Source organism: Dendrobates tinctorius, unplaced genomic scaffold (assembly GCF_039654945.1).
Source record: "Dendrobates tinctorius isolate UK_male_01 unplaced genomic scaffold, ASM3965494v1 ptg000022l, whole genome shotgun sequence".
NCBI classification, from domain to species: Eukaryota; Metazoa; Chordata; class Amphibia; order Anura; family Dendrobatidae; genus Dendrobates; species Dendrobates tinctorius.
The window spans coordinates 57,710,101-57,724,229 of record NW_027361690.1 but is presented as its reverse complement, the minus strand read 5'-3'; the positions used below and the strand labels follow the sequence as shown (position 1 = coordinate 57,724,229).

At 38.3% G+C, this 14,129-nt stretch overlaps 1 protein-coding gene across 8 annotated transcripts in view; it reads right to left on the bottom strand.

Annotated features, from left to right (window-relative positions):
- The window catches only part of NTRK3 (neurotrophic receptor tyrosine kinase 3), a 956,517-nt gene that overhangs the window by 64,344 nt on the left and 878,044 nt on the right, over nt 1-14,129 (bottom strand). The gene's annotated exons all lie outside the window — the stretch shown is intronic.

Sequence of the window (14,129 nt, the reverse complement as noted above, 5' to 3'; positions counted from 1 at the left end):
CTCTTGTGCAAAAATGTTCTTTGGACCCCATACTGTAAAACAATTATCATATGAAGATTGGCTCATTATAATTTTTAATTAGTTTTTCATCTGATAAATCATAATCTATCAGTGATGTTGAGCTAAGGGAACCTTGGTGCCTTTCTTAGTTATGGTAGTAGGCCTACGTGCAGCTGTAGCAGCTATACTTATGTCCACCCCTGGGAATGAGTTATATATTTCTGCATTTACGTGATGTAGAACTCATCAATATGGGAAAAAATACCAAGGATATAAGAGCAATAAAAAAAGTATGAAGAATTACGGTTCATAAAGATGCATTGGGCAAACAAAATTGTATTATTATTATTATTATTATTATTATTAATAATCATTTCAATATACAACATACATTTATTATTTTTGCCATTTTAATATCTGTCATGCTATAATTTTCCACATTTCATATTCTTTAAGAAACAATAACATGGAAAAATCTTGATTGCTGCTAATCGCAGAATACTGAAACAACTTTTTTTATTAAACCAGCACAAAGCGTGGTGATGTGTAATTAGGAGTTACTGCAAATCAGTGTACGCTAGTGTACAAATATATACAGCATACATACAGTTGAAACCAGAAGTTTACATACACTACATAAAAAGACACATCTGCATGTTTTTCTCAATATCTGACATGGAATCAGAATAAACCTTTCTCGTTTTAGGTCAACTAGGATTACCATAATTAGTAACATTTGCTAAATGCCAGAATAATGAGAGAGAGAGAAGGTTTAAAGGCATTTTTATTACTTACTCTGAAGACAAAGGTTTACATACATTTCATTAGTGTTTGGTACCATTCCCCTTAAAATGAATGACTTGGTTCAAACATTTGAGATATCCTTCCACAGGATTCTCACAATAGTTGGTAGGTATTTGGGCCCATTCCTCCTGACAAAGCTGGTGTAACTGATCCAGGTTTGTAGGTCGCCTTGCTCGCACTGGCCTTTTCAGCTTTGCCCATAAATTTTCAATAGGATTGAAATCAGAGCTTTGTGATGGTCGCTCCAAAGCATTGACTTTGTTATCCTTAAGTCACTTTGTTACCTTTTAGGCAGTATGCTTCGGGTCATTGTCCATTTGGAAGACCCATTTCCGCTCCAGCTTTAACTTTCTGGCAGATGTCTTGAGATGTTGCTTCAGTACTGTCACATAATCTTCTTTTATCATGATGCCATCTATTTTTTGAAGCGCACCAGTCTCTTGCCAATTGGCTGAATATGCAGATATCAGACTGAACTCATCCAAGTGCAGTCCGATGTTTCACACGCACCCATAGACGTGGGTCCATAGGATATGGATACCATAGGTCATGGAAACCTAAGATGCAGCAATGCCCTGCATATGGGGTGAGCAACATAGAGAATCAGAAGAACTATACTTCTTATCTATTTGAAGGTATTTGACAATATTGTTATTCCACCTACTACATATTGGGATATTGGGATATGATCTTGGAGATGACAATACCCATTTAAATGTACAAAATAATTAATGGAATCCTTCTTTTAGTCTTTCTTTTAGTTCAGTTGTGCAAAAGCAGTCTCAGGTTATGCCCCACTAATTTCAATGTATAAGTCATTAGTGGACATGAGAAAATGAATTTTCAAAATATCATCTTAAATTTTCCAGAAGCCAGTATTAAACTTGTCAACTAAATGTACTGCAGTCTAATGGCCAGTGAGTCACTGTGGAGGTAGGTGTTCGTTTGCGGAGTATGACACATGTAAAGCAGATTAGGTTGTTTTTGAAGACATGCAATAACCTTGCACTTCTGTGATCCAACTGAAAACCACAATAACCACAAAGTTTCTGTTTTACACTGTTATTGTATAATTAAATTGCATTCATATCATGTTCAATTGATGAATCCACTTTTTATACATTTACCGCCAAATTGAGATTAACCTTAAAATCTTCATCTTTTTACATAAATTTACCTATGTAGAAAGATTCATATTACGGTAGTAGACATATTTATATCAGAAAAAAAAGTGAAATACAAGTCAATATTTCATTTTAACGCAGATCATAAAGCACCCAGACCTACAACAGAGTTTTATTTTCTGCTTTTCCGAAAGGAAATTCTTTTGTATGCTTATTCACATTTTATACATTTAATATGCCCACAGAAAACCTACAGCACCATCGCCAGGTACTTGAAAGTGAACATGAGGCGTGAAGAGATTTTAAAAACCCTTCATAAATATGGAGATTTAATCTGTCATATGGAAATCATAACTTTGAAGACATTTGGAAATACATGTTTTAGTTCAGGTTTTAGGATTTTCATATCCAAGGGCAAGAAATGATGTGCTTTGAATGTTGTGATTTTGCTTTGGTGCAGCAGAATAGTATAGCACTAGTACATAGTTTATCTTTTATATTTTTTTTTGCTTCAATAAAGTACAGATAATTTCACATTTTTATGGTTATTTCTGCATTTATTTATAAAATTGCATTTACAAAAACATATTGAATGCTCTTTTAACACATCTAAGTTAGCAATGAGAGGACGGCTATGAAATTGGGCAGCAAACAAGGTGGAGTTCTGTTTTGCAGTACCTAAGACTTTATTCATGCTGCATTTTAGGATTGCAAATGTACAGTATGCACTATGGAATGTCCCCAGCGCATGTATCAAACGTCTCTATATAGCAGTATGGGTTCAATGAATACCAGAAAAGTGTTCTCCTGGTTACAATGTTATCCTTGGGGTAAACTTTGCAAATGCATGGCATAGAGCTTGATATTTCAAAGACATCAGTCCTAGATAAATATAAGGAGTAGAATGGAGTGGATCGATCCAAGGAGGATGACATTTGAGTCCTTTTTCCTGAAATTCACAGGTCCCCATGAAATTGAACCCTGAGATTTTAATCATGGGGATTGCAAAAAAAAAAAAGCTTGGTGTTATTTCACACACTGCTGATGCGTCAGTGAGCGGTCTAATGATGTATTACGCAAACAGGTGGGCTACTCTTTAATGACTTGCACTTATGGCCGCTTATGGTTGTAGCTCCGCCAGTTAGGAGGAGCAGCCAGCCAAATGACATGGGGGGGCACGTTGGCTCAGTGGCTAGCACTGCAGCCTTGCAGCGCAGGGGTTCTCAGGACAACTTCTGCAAGGAGTTTTTTTTGTTCTCCCCGTGTTTGCGTGGGTTTCCTCCCACATTCCAAAGACATACTGATAGGGAATTTAGATTGTGAACCCCACTGGGAACAGTGCCAATAATGTCTGTGGAATTAATGGCGCTACATAAATGAGTGAAAATAAGTAAATAAATCAGATGGGGCTCAGCCAAGGAGAACGATTATTATACCTATACAGTGTATGAATAGGAATAAATAGGACACAGCTTATTCCATATATGAGAAATGGTCAAAATTTAAAAAACTAGTGCTTTTAGACCTCAATTAATGTTAAGAAAACAAGTTCATAATCATTTAGAAACAACAATACTAATGTTTTAACTCAGGAAGAGTTCTGAAATCAATATTTTGTGGAATAACCATGATTTTTAATCACAGCTTTCATGCGTCTTGGCATGCTTTCCACCAGTCTTTCACACTGCTTTTCGGTGCCTTATGCTACTCCTGGTACAAAAATGTAAGCAGTTCTTTGTCTGATGGCTTGTAACTATCCATATTCCTTTTGATTACATTCCATAGGTATTCAATGGGGTTCAGGTCTGGAGAATGGGCTGCCCATGGCAGTGTTTTGATGTGGTGGTCTCTTAATTTTTGACAGAGCTGTAAATTGATTTTTTATAATTTTTTTTATTATTTAAAAATAGTTTTACAATTATTGAATTTTTTATTGTTTACTTTTTTCTAACTTTTTTACTTAGTCCCACTACGGGACTATCAATTTTTGCAGGCTGATCGCTTCTATAGCATGCAAATGAAGCAGCATCTGCATGCCATAGAAAATGTCAGCTCTGCACTGACAGGGTGACTTGCTGACCATGCACTATGCATGATCAGTAAGTTTCCTTGCTCTGTTGGCCCTGAATGCCGTTATGAGGACATCGAGTCACCATGGCTACGCCGTGGGGTCTCCGATCCAAAGATAGGCCCAGGTCAAATAGACGGAACATTACATCTGATGTCAGAAAAGGGTTTTTCTGACATCAAACGTAATATTCTATATCACATTCTGTAATCACAGTGAAAACATAAAAACACAATGCTAATTATTGGAATATTAATAGCCCTAATATAACTGCATTTTTGCAGTATGTACAAAAAACTGTGGTTCTTTTGTAAATAATATATTACGTGGTTTGCTAAGGGTGTCTGTTACCAAAATGCCTTATAAAATTACAGATATTTTCTGCACTATATGAATGTGATTTTCTTCCAGAAACTTACTCTGTTGCTGAACTATTTTGTCTATATAACCACAAAATGCTCAATAATATTTAATCAGGATCTTTCCTCTTTAAATAGAGGATTTAGCAGCTGATTGGTTCATTTAATTTGATATACAGATATGTACTGCTTAATTTGTCTGAGCCCTAACTGCGGCTCTATCTTCAGACTAATTCAGCATGAGCTATTTACATTCATTCACGTCAGTGAAAGCTCCCGAAATATTGCACAAAGAGACAGCAATAGTGTAAAATATATCAGTTACTTGTATGTCCACTAGGAAAACAAACCATAAACTTATATTAATTACCCACCTCAAATTGGTGACAGGTGGTTTAATCAAAGTGGGGTGTTTTTGAGCAAAAGACATAAAAGGATTAAAAAATAATGGAAAAAATAAATTAGGGAATTGTATTTCTCCTTTTTTGCTACATCTAATTTCAGATTTGTTTGCGAAAAATGTTGCATTATAATTCACCCTTAAAGTATAACTATAACAGTTTTTGGCGTGTAATCGGGCAGTCCTAAAAAATTTAAATGTTATATTCCATTTAACAATTTTACATAATTAGCCTTCCAGAGTCTCTGTCTATTACTGGCTGCTGAATGAGTTGTTTAAGAATCTGTCATCTTTTTCTGTAAAGAGAGTTCGTATCTCTTTTATCTGTATTTTTCTGAGCTCCTCTCAGTTGATTTTTGGGCACAGACCATACCAAAGCTGAGTTGAACTTAGTGGTCTTAAGTCACTTGACAGGAAAGAAAATGACAATTTATGTAGTTACAAATTTTCATATCAAAACAACTGATCGATTCTTAATAACTCACTCAGCAGCCAGAAATGTGTAGGGAAAGAAAGTCTGTAAAAGCCAAACAGTTCAAAATATTTATTTAACCAAAATTGCAAAAAATGATTATTACATACATTTAATGGGGCTTTCCAAAAATGTGAAAAGAATTGTCCCAGTCAAATAATTAAAATTGACGCCTGTCCTAGTCACATGTCAGGATGAGTTGCAGTCTTCAGAAACACTGCACCTGAGACCCATGTCTTCCATGTCTTACCTGACAGAACAACATCATTGTAAACACACATACCATAGTGAACTGGGCTGTGACATGAGAAGAAATAAATCTCTTCACTGCCTGAATACACCTAGAGGACTGAAGCTGGAGAAAAAAATCCATTGTGGTCAGTCAGTGAAGAGGAGTTATGTCTTCTCATATCACAGCCCTGCTCCAGTAACTCACTGAGGAATGCGCGTTTATGATGCTGTTGAGAGACACAGATCTCGAGCAGTGTTTCGTAATACTTTAACTCATCCTGAAACAAGACTAGGAGAGTGTCATTTTTTCACATTCTTGGAAATCCCCTTTAAGTATAAACAAAAGGCTCCAAAGGTATCCCTACCTTTTAATCCTAAGATAGGACTGCATGTTTTGTATGCTTGCATGCACTGGCATGCTTACATACAACAACCCAATATTACATTGATGAATAAAAGCATTCTTTCAAACTTTACACAATTGTTTTTTATTATTAGCGCAGTCGTGTGGCCTTTTTGCTTTTTTTCCTCAATTCACATGCTGTACAGTTAATTTCAAGAATATATCACAAGCTTATCAAATAAGTATCAGGATATAAAATCTAAAATTACAACAAATAAATCCTGAAAAAAAAGAAAAAAACAAACTACATTATATTACATCTTTCTTATGACACCCAATAAAACCAGCGTATGGATGGCATCTAAAGCTAGAATATGAAAGTACGTTCCATACTATTACACAGTACTGTCCACGTGAAGCACTTCAGTCTTTAAACTGTAACAGTCACAGGTAAATTTTTAATAGGAGCAGCTCCGTGCAGTTGCTTTCCAACATGTTCCTGAAATTAAAATACACTCAGTACATAAGCATCAGAGATACTACCTGCTTACTTGTAGTATAAACGGAAAATTCAACCACATTAAGGGTCAAGCGGAGAATCTTCTATGGTTTTGGTCCGTTAATCTGCCCAAAATGACTCTTACAGCGTTTAACAACTCAGTGTCTTTTCCAAGAGAGGAGATGGTGGCCTCTTAAAAGACTATAAAATGAATTTGTCCGAGTTTAATTGTGACTTTCAATAAAAATTGGAAAAGCAGTAAAATGAGAGAAGCTCACTTTATAACCAGCTTCTCTTGGAACAGCATCATAAATAAAGTTCCAGAGGTTTTATTGCAGTTCATTGTGCCTTGTGGAGAAAACATTGAACAATAAAGGTGACCGATGTAGTGGGGAAGTCATTTTAATTTTAAACTGTCGACCATGTTGGTGATTAAATGCTTTGGAAGTCTCTCGGGACAGGGCTTCACAAGGTCCCAGTCAGTGTACACATTTGAAAGTAGACTTTTTTACAATGTCAAAAGATGAAAGAAATATTTAGAAATGTGACTGGAAATATCAATGAGAGGAAACAACAGGATATTTCAGAAATCTAATTATATTATGATAATACTATATCACAAAAGCAGAAAAAAATACTTATTTCTGCATTATCTTAGAATCGAGTTGGAAGGGACCTCCTGGGCCATCTGGTCCAACCCCCTGCTCAAAGCAGGATTCGCTAAATCATCCCAGACAGATGTCTGTCCAGCCTCTCTTTTAAGACTTCTATTGAAGGAGAACTCACCACCTCTCGTGGCAGCCTGTTCCACTCATTGATCACTCTAACTGTCAAAAAGTTTTTTCTATTATCTAATCTGTGTCTCCTCCCATTCAGTTTCATCCCATTCCTTATAGCCTTTCCTTGTGCAAATGAGAATAAAGATGATCCTTCTACAATGTGACAGCACACAAATTCTTTGGTATTATTATCTTCATTTAATTTGTCTTAAATGAAAAAACACAAAAAGAATTGTCCTAAAGCCAAATTGGATATAATTCCACACCAAACATAAAAAAGAGGGTGGACAAAAGTATTGGCACTGTTCAAAAAATCATGTGATGCTTCTCTAATTTGTGTAATTAACAGCACCTGTAACTTACCTGTGGCACCTAACAGGTGTTGGCAATAACTAAATCACACTTGCAGCCAGTTGACATGGATTAAAGTTGACTCAACCTCTGTCCTGTGTCCTTGTGTGTACCACATTGAGCATGGAGAAAAGAAAGAAGATCAAAGAACTGTCTGAGGACTTGAGAAACCAAATTGTGAGGAAGCATGAGCAATCTCAAGGCTACAAGTCCATCTCCAAAGACTTGAATGTTCCTGTGTCTACCGTGCGCAGTGTCATCAAGAAGTTTAAAGCCCATGGCACTGTGGCTAACCTCCCTAGATGTGGACGGAAAAGAAAAATTGCCAAGAGATTTCAACGCAAGATTGTGCCCTGCAGTCTGAGGGTACAACAGTGTCAACCCGTACTATCCGTCGGCGTCTGAATGAAAAGGGACTGTATGATAGGAGACCCAGGAAGACCCCACTTCTTACCCCGAGACATAAAAAAGCCAGACTGGAGTTTGCCAAAACTTACCTTAAAAAGCCTAAAACGCTTTGGAAGAATGTTCTCTGGTCAGATGAGACAAAAGTAGAGCTTTTTGGGCAAAGGCATCAACATAGAGTTTACAGAAGAAAAAAAGAGGCATTCAAAGAAAAGAACACGGTCCCTACAGTGAAACATGACAGAGGTTCCCTGATGTTTTGGGGTTGCTTTGCTGCCTCTGGCACTGAACTGCTTGACCGTGTGCATGGCATTATGAAGTCAGAAGACTACCAACAAATTTTGCAGCATAATGTAGGGCCCAGTGTTGTGAGTTCATTTTCTGGTCTACCAGTTGTGAGTTCTCCTTCCAGGCTCCCTCTGGTGGTAACAGGAGGTAGTAATGCTGATTAAATCAGTGGAGATCTGCCACCTGATAAGGAGGATGACGATTGGACCTCAGGAATCTCAGATTGGATTTAAGACAGCCGACGCCCTATTCTGGTGCTGGTGATTCCTTCTGGCTTGTCAGGTCTTGGTTCCAGCTCTGTTCCAGTCAGCTCAACCTAAGTTTTTCTGCTAATGTTCATGCTTGATTTTGTTGGTCTATTCAGTTTTTTTTGTGTGGTCAGCCATCCCCGGCTGGGGCTGTGCTGAATTTCCACTCTTATTTATCTGTATTTGCCAATTTGATTTTTGTCCCTTATTAGATTGGTCTCTTTTTGCTCTGTCTCAGAATATTTCAGAGTGCTGATTTAGTGGGAGAAGTCTAGTGACTTCAGGGTTAATTTTGTTATCAGAAGTGTTGGACATTATTTTTGTAGGGTTTTTGGTAGATTGCAGACAGTGTCTTTCCTTTCCTATCCTTTCTAGTTAGTTTGGGCCCCATCGTTTGCTCAGCCTATTTTCCTGCCTGTGTTTGTGTTTTCATCTTGTTTCACCGTCAATACATGCGTGGGGGCTGTCTTTCCTTTGGGGTCTGCTCTGGGGCAGTTAGTTTTCCCCTTTTCTTGCTTTAGGCTTATTTAGTCCTCCAGCTGTGACGAAGCATCTAGGTTCAGCGTAGGAACGCTCCACGGCTGCTGCTAGTTGTGTGGTTAGGATCAGGGATCTGCAATTGCATAGGTACCAACCTCTCTGGTTTTCTGTGACTTAGCTTGTTTTGTTTTTTCCTCCTCAGTGACCCATTCATAACAGCCCAGTGTGAGAAAGCTGGGTCTCCCTCAGAGGTCATGGGTCTTCCAGCAGGACAATGACCCAAAACACACTTCAAAAAGCACTAGAAAATGGCTTGAGAGAAAGCACTGGAGACTTCCAAGGTGGCCAGCAATGAGTCCAGACCTGAATCCCATAGAACACCTGTGGAGAGATCTAAAAATGGCAGTTTGGACAAGGCACCCTTCAAATATCTGGGACCTGGAGCAGTTTGCCAAAGAAGAATGATCTAAAATTCCAGCAGAGCATTGTAAGAAACTCATTGATGGTTACCGGAAGCGGTTGGTCGCAGTTATTTTGGCTAAAGGTTGTGCAACCAAGTATTAGGCTGAGGTTGCCATTACTTTTGTCTGGCCCATTTTTGGAGTTTTGTGTGAAATGATCAATGTTTTGCTTGGAAGTTATAAAGGTTAAAAGTTGACCAGCGATTTTTTATTTTTCTAACAAAATTTTCAAAAAATATTTTTTTAGGGACCACATCACATTAGAAGAATCTATATGACAGAAAATACCCAAAATTGGCACCATTCTAAAAACCACACCTCTCAAGATGTTAAAAACTAGAGCTGAGCGAATTTGTTCAGATTCCCTCTTATTCGGCAAGCTATAGCGCTTACTAAATAAGCTGCAGAGGGAACCGGCTTCCTGGATCACGCCGGCAGATCAGCTGATCGGCGCTGCAGCTGCATGTGTCATGGCTGTGTGACAGCCTCTTTGCTGGGCTCTCCATACATGTGCTGTGATTGTCACACAGCTGTGACACATGCAGCTGTGGTGCCGATCAGCTGATCAGCCAGCGTGATCCAGGAAGCCAGGTTCTATCTGCATCTTATTTGGTAAGTGGTATAGTTTGCCGTATAAGAAGGAACCAGAGCAAATTTGCTCAGCTCTACTCAAAACCACATTCAAGAAGTTTATTAACCCTTTATGTGCTTCACAGGACATTTAGCCTCTCTCCTCCATAAATTGGACATTCAGCCCAAATGTTACACTTTCCAGTGTTTATGCCATACAAAAAGGGGTAAACCAATAATTATTTGAAAGCAGTATTTTTACTACTTGTCCTTTATATATTGACTAGGAGTTCATCTAGAACAGTGTTCCCCAACTCCAGTCCTCAAGAGCCACCAAGAGGTCATGTTTTCAGGATTTCCCTTACACTTGCACAGGTGAGATCTGCTTACCTGCACAGGGAATAATTCCACCACCTGGGCGATACTAAGGAAATCCTTAAAACCTGACGTGATGGCGGCTCTTGAGGACGGGAGTTGGGGAATACTGATCTAGAACAAGGAAGAATGAAAAGTTGCTGTGACTAGTCTGCCTAGATAAGAAATTAAGCTTGAAGATTTTGTATAATGTAGAAATGCTTTATTCATTGCCCCAAAATAATGAATAGTCTGGCCTATTAATGATCAAGCAAGATTTTTTTTCTGTTTTTTAACAACGCAATCTAAGCAGTGTAACTTTTATATTTTTCAGTCAAAAGAACTGTATTGTGATTTGTTTTTGAAGGACAAATTGATGGTTTTATGAGAAACATTTTGGGGGGTTTGAAAAATAACAGCAAGTCAACTATTATTTTGGTGGCTTCACAGAATTTACGAAAATGATGCTGCAGAAAGGAATACAATTATTTACAAAGCAGACTAATTTGGAGAGCTTCGTATCGATGGTATATGCAGCAATGCCCACTATACATGAAATCTGTCACTAGGTTTTTGCCACCTTAACTGAGAGGAGTATAATGTAGGAAAAGTGACCCTGATTACAGGGATATGTCACTTACTGGGCTGCAGCTTTTATAAAAACATTGTTTCATCATCATCAGGAGATTATCACTGGAAGATTACTTAGCCTGTTCCCTGATAGTCAAACCATACCCCCGCCACTATTGTCAACTTTCTAGCGATGCATAGTGTTCACAGAAAGCTGTCAATCAGTTGCGTGGGCGGGGTTATAAAAAGCTCAACATTTAGAGAACTGCTAGATCTGCAGATAAAACAGCTTTTAATCAAAACTGCAGCAAACAGCCCAGTAAAGGTAAAGTGATACATCTTGGAATCAGGGTCTCTGCACCTGCATCATGCTGCCCTCAGATGGGATAGTAAAAACTGGTGACAGATTCTCTTTAAAATCTTTTTGGTAGATGGGGCTTCTGCAGTTTGAGCAGAAGTCTTATAGCTATGACAGCAACTGTTGACTAATGGTATGAATACACAACGCGTTTTTCCCATGTTCTCTGAATGTTTTTGCAGTGAAAAATGCTGCATTTTACTGTGTTAGCAAAGCGAAAAAGATTTCTGAAATTTTATGCATGTGATGCTTAGTTTTCCTTCTAAATTTCAAGCTGTTTCAAATGGAAAAATGTTCGCTCCTCTCTTTTGGGGTGAGAATAGATAAGTATTATTGAGTTAAATATTTTACAATATTGGCAGCTATTTTTTGCTTTAGTTTTGCTTTTAATGTGAAAATGCTTAATTGCCACAGTATGTCTTATATATAGTAGGGGGCATATTGTTTTTTTTTTAAATGACTGTTTTGATTAAATAGAAATGTATTTACAAATGATGTGCACACCACATAGCAATGCAGTAATGTTACAGCTCCTTGTATAATTATGTAAGCGCTTATCATTGAAAACAAGGAAAATATCAAGAGTCCAATTTACTAAATACCAGCACGGAACACTCATAATTATTTGAAGAGGTAAGTACCACTCCATAACAAGTTTAAAAACATGATTTCTATGTAATAGGAGAATACTATTATAGCGAGCTCACTCAAGCCCTATTAATTATCTGTTCAGTGCAGTTTTGCTTGGTGAATGCAATCATGAAGAGAATGTCGTAAATGAACATTATTATTATAACAATTGTGTCATTTTACTATACTATAATGCCTGTTAGAGAGCCATGTTTCCCACGCTGCCAAATGACAGCGTGAGCCCACAGCTGTGATCAGAGGTAAAATCTACTACAGTACTACTGCTCCTATCAGCTTACGCCTGCTGCCACTAATAACAGCGAGACCAGGTGGCAGCTGATGGAGGTATTCATCAGTCACTTCTGCGCTCTAAATAAATATTTAAAAAAAAAAAACTGGCTTGCATTCTCCTGTATTTTTGATAACCAGCCAAGCAAAACTCACAGCTGGGGTATGCAACCTCCAGCTGTCAGCTTTAACAAGGCTGGTTATCAAGAATACAGGCGTCTCCAATTTTTTAAATAATTTAAATAAATTTAAAAAAAAAACGGCTTGGGGTCCCCCCATTTTTGACAACCAACCAAGCTAAATCAGACAGCTGGTGGCTGGTATTCTCAGGGTAGTAAAGGGCCATGGACATTTGTCCCCCAGCCTAAAAATGGCATCAAACAATCATAAATTGTCCTATGATGCAAAAATTGAGTAAATACATTGTAAAATATGGAGATTGGTTTGTATGCTAAGTGTAATGTATGAATAATACTATATTACTTTCTTTTGTTAAAAATGATAGTCTTAAGCATTCATTTTGTGCCACAATCATATTTTTTTTCTTAAAAATTAAGTCCACATGTATGACAGGCTAGAGTTTCAGTAGTTCTGTCAGCCAGCATAGAGTTTTAATACTTTCTTGTTACGTTTGTTACAAATTCAGGATCTTCATTATTCCAATATGTCTCAGAAAAATAATACCTATAGATTACTTGTAATGTACTGTATATATAGTTTTTATGTAGAACTTGAGCTAAGTAAATAGCTATAGTAAATAGGGTCTGTAATCTCATTTGCAAATATTGTTATTATAATAAAAAAATAAATATTTTCTAGAGGTCTGTTTATATGAAGCAAATGGCAGCACTAACTCAATATATATTTATACAATATTTTTAATTTATACTTTTAAAAACCTGTGTACCATGTAGACCACAGCAAATAATGCCCACTGAGCAATCATTATTAGATCTACAATAGATGATTCATTGTCAATCTTCTCGGCAGCACAAGCCCTGTTTGCACAAGAGATCATTTCACCCAATGAATGAATGTTTTTTCTCTTTTATCAAGTGATCAGCAGCCTGCTTACACTGAAAAATTATCATGAATGAGCGTTCTTAAGAACAGTCTAAAGGGGGTTTTACACATAGCGATATCGCTAGCAATATCGCTGTAAAGTCACTGATTTTGTGACGTTATAGCGATATTGCTAGCGATATCGCTATGTGTGATACTTACCTCCGACCGGCTCCCCCGCTGTCCATCGCTGATCGCGCGAGATCGGGCGGCTCCATTTCTCGTCATCTGCTTCCTGCTGGGCTTCCGGCTGTGTGAGACGAGCGACGCTGGAGGCGGGCGGGAGGACGCCAGGATTGCTGTGTGTGAAAGGTGAGTATTGTCTGCTGCGTCGCTGCTGCATCGCTGTGAGATCTTCCTTTGTGGAAGCTCACTAGCGATCATTTAGCGATGCACTAGCGATCCTGACTGGGTCGGATCGCTGGTCGGATCGCTGGTGCATCGCTAAATGTAAAAGGGCCTTAAAGGTACTGTCACACTTGGCAATGCACCAGCGATCCTGACCAGCGATATGACGCGGTCAGGATCGCTGGTACATTGCTAAGTGGTCGCTAGTGAGCTGCCACACAGGCAGATCTCACCAGCGACATAGCAGCAGTCGGGGGTCGCTACTTACCTGTCAGACGAGGTGATCCTGACGTCCTCCCGCCCGCGTCCACGCGTCGCTTGTCGGCACCACAGGAAGCCCAGGATGAAGCTGATGACGAGAAATGGTCCTGGACATACTCGCGCGATCAGCGATGATCAGCGGGGGAGCCGGTCGGAGGTAAGTATCACATGTAGCGATATCGCTAGCAATATCGCTGCTGCATCACAAAACCAGTGACGTTATAGCGATATTGCTAGCGATATCACTTAGTGTGATGGGGCCTTAAATGCACTTTTATACTCTACACATAAATATCAGATCAGTAAAATGTCTCTTACTAGATTTTTAAAATCTCATTTATAAAAATATAAAATCTGCAAGAAACATATGAAACCC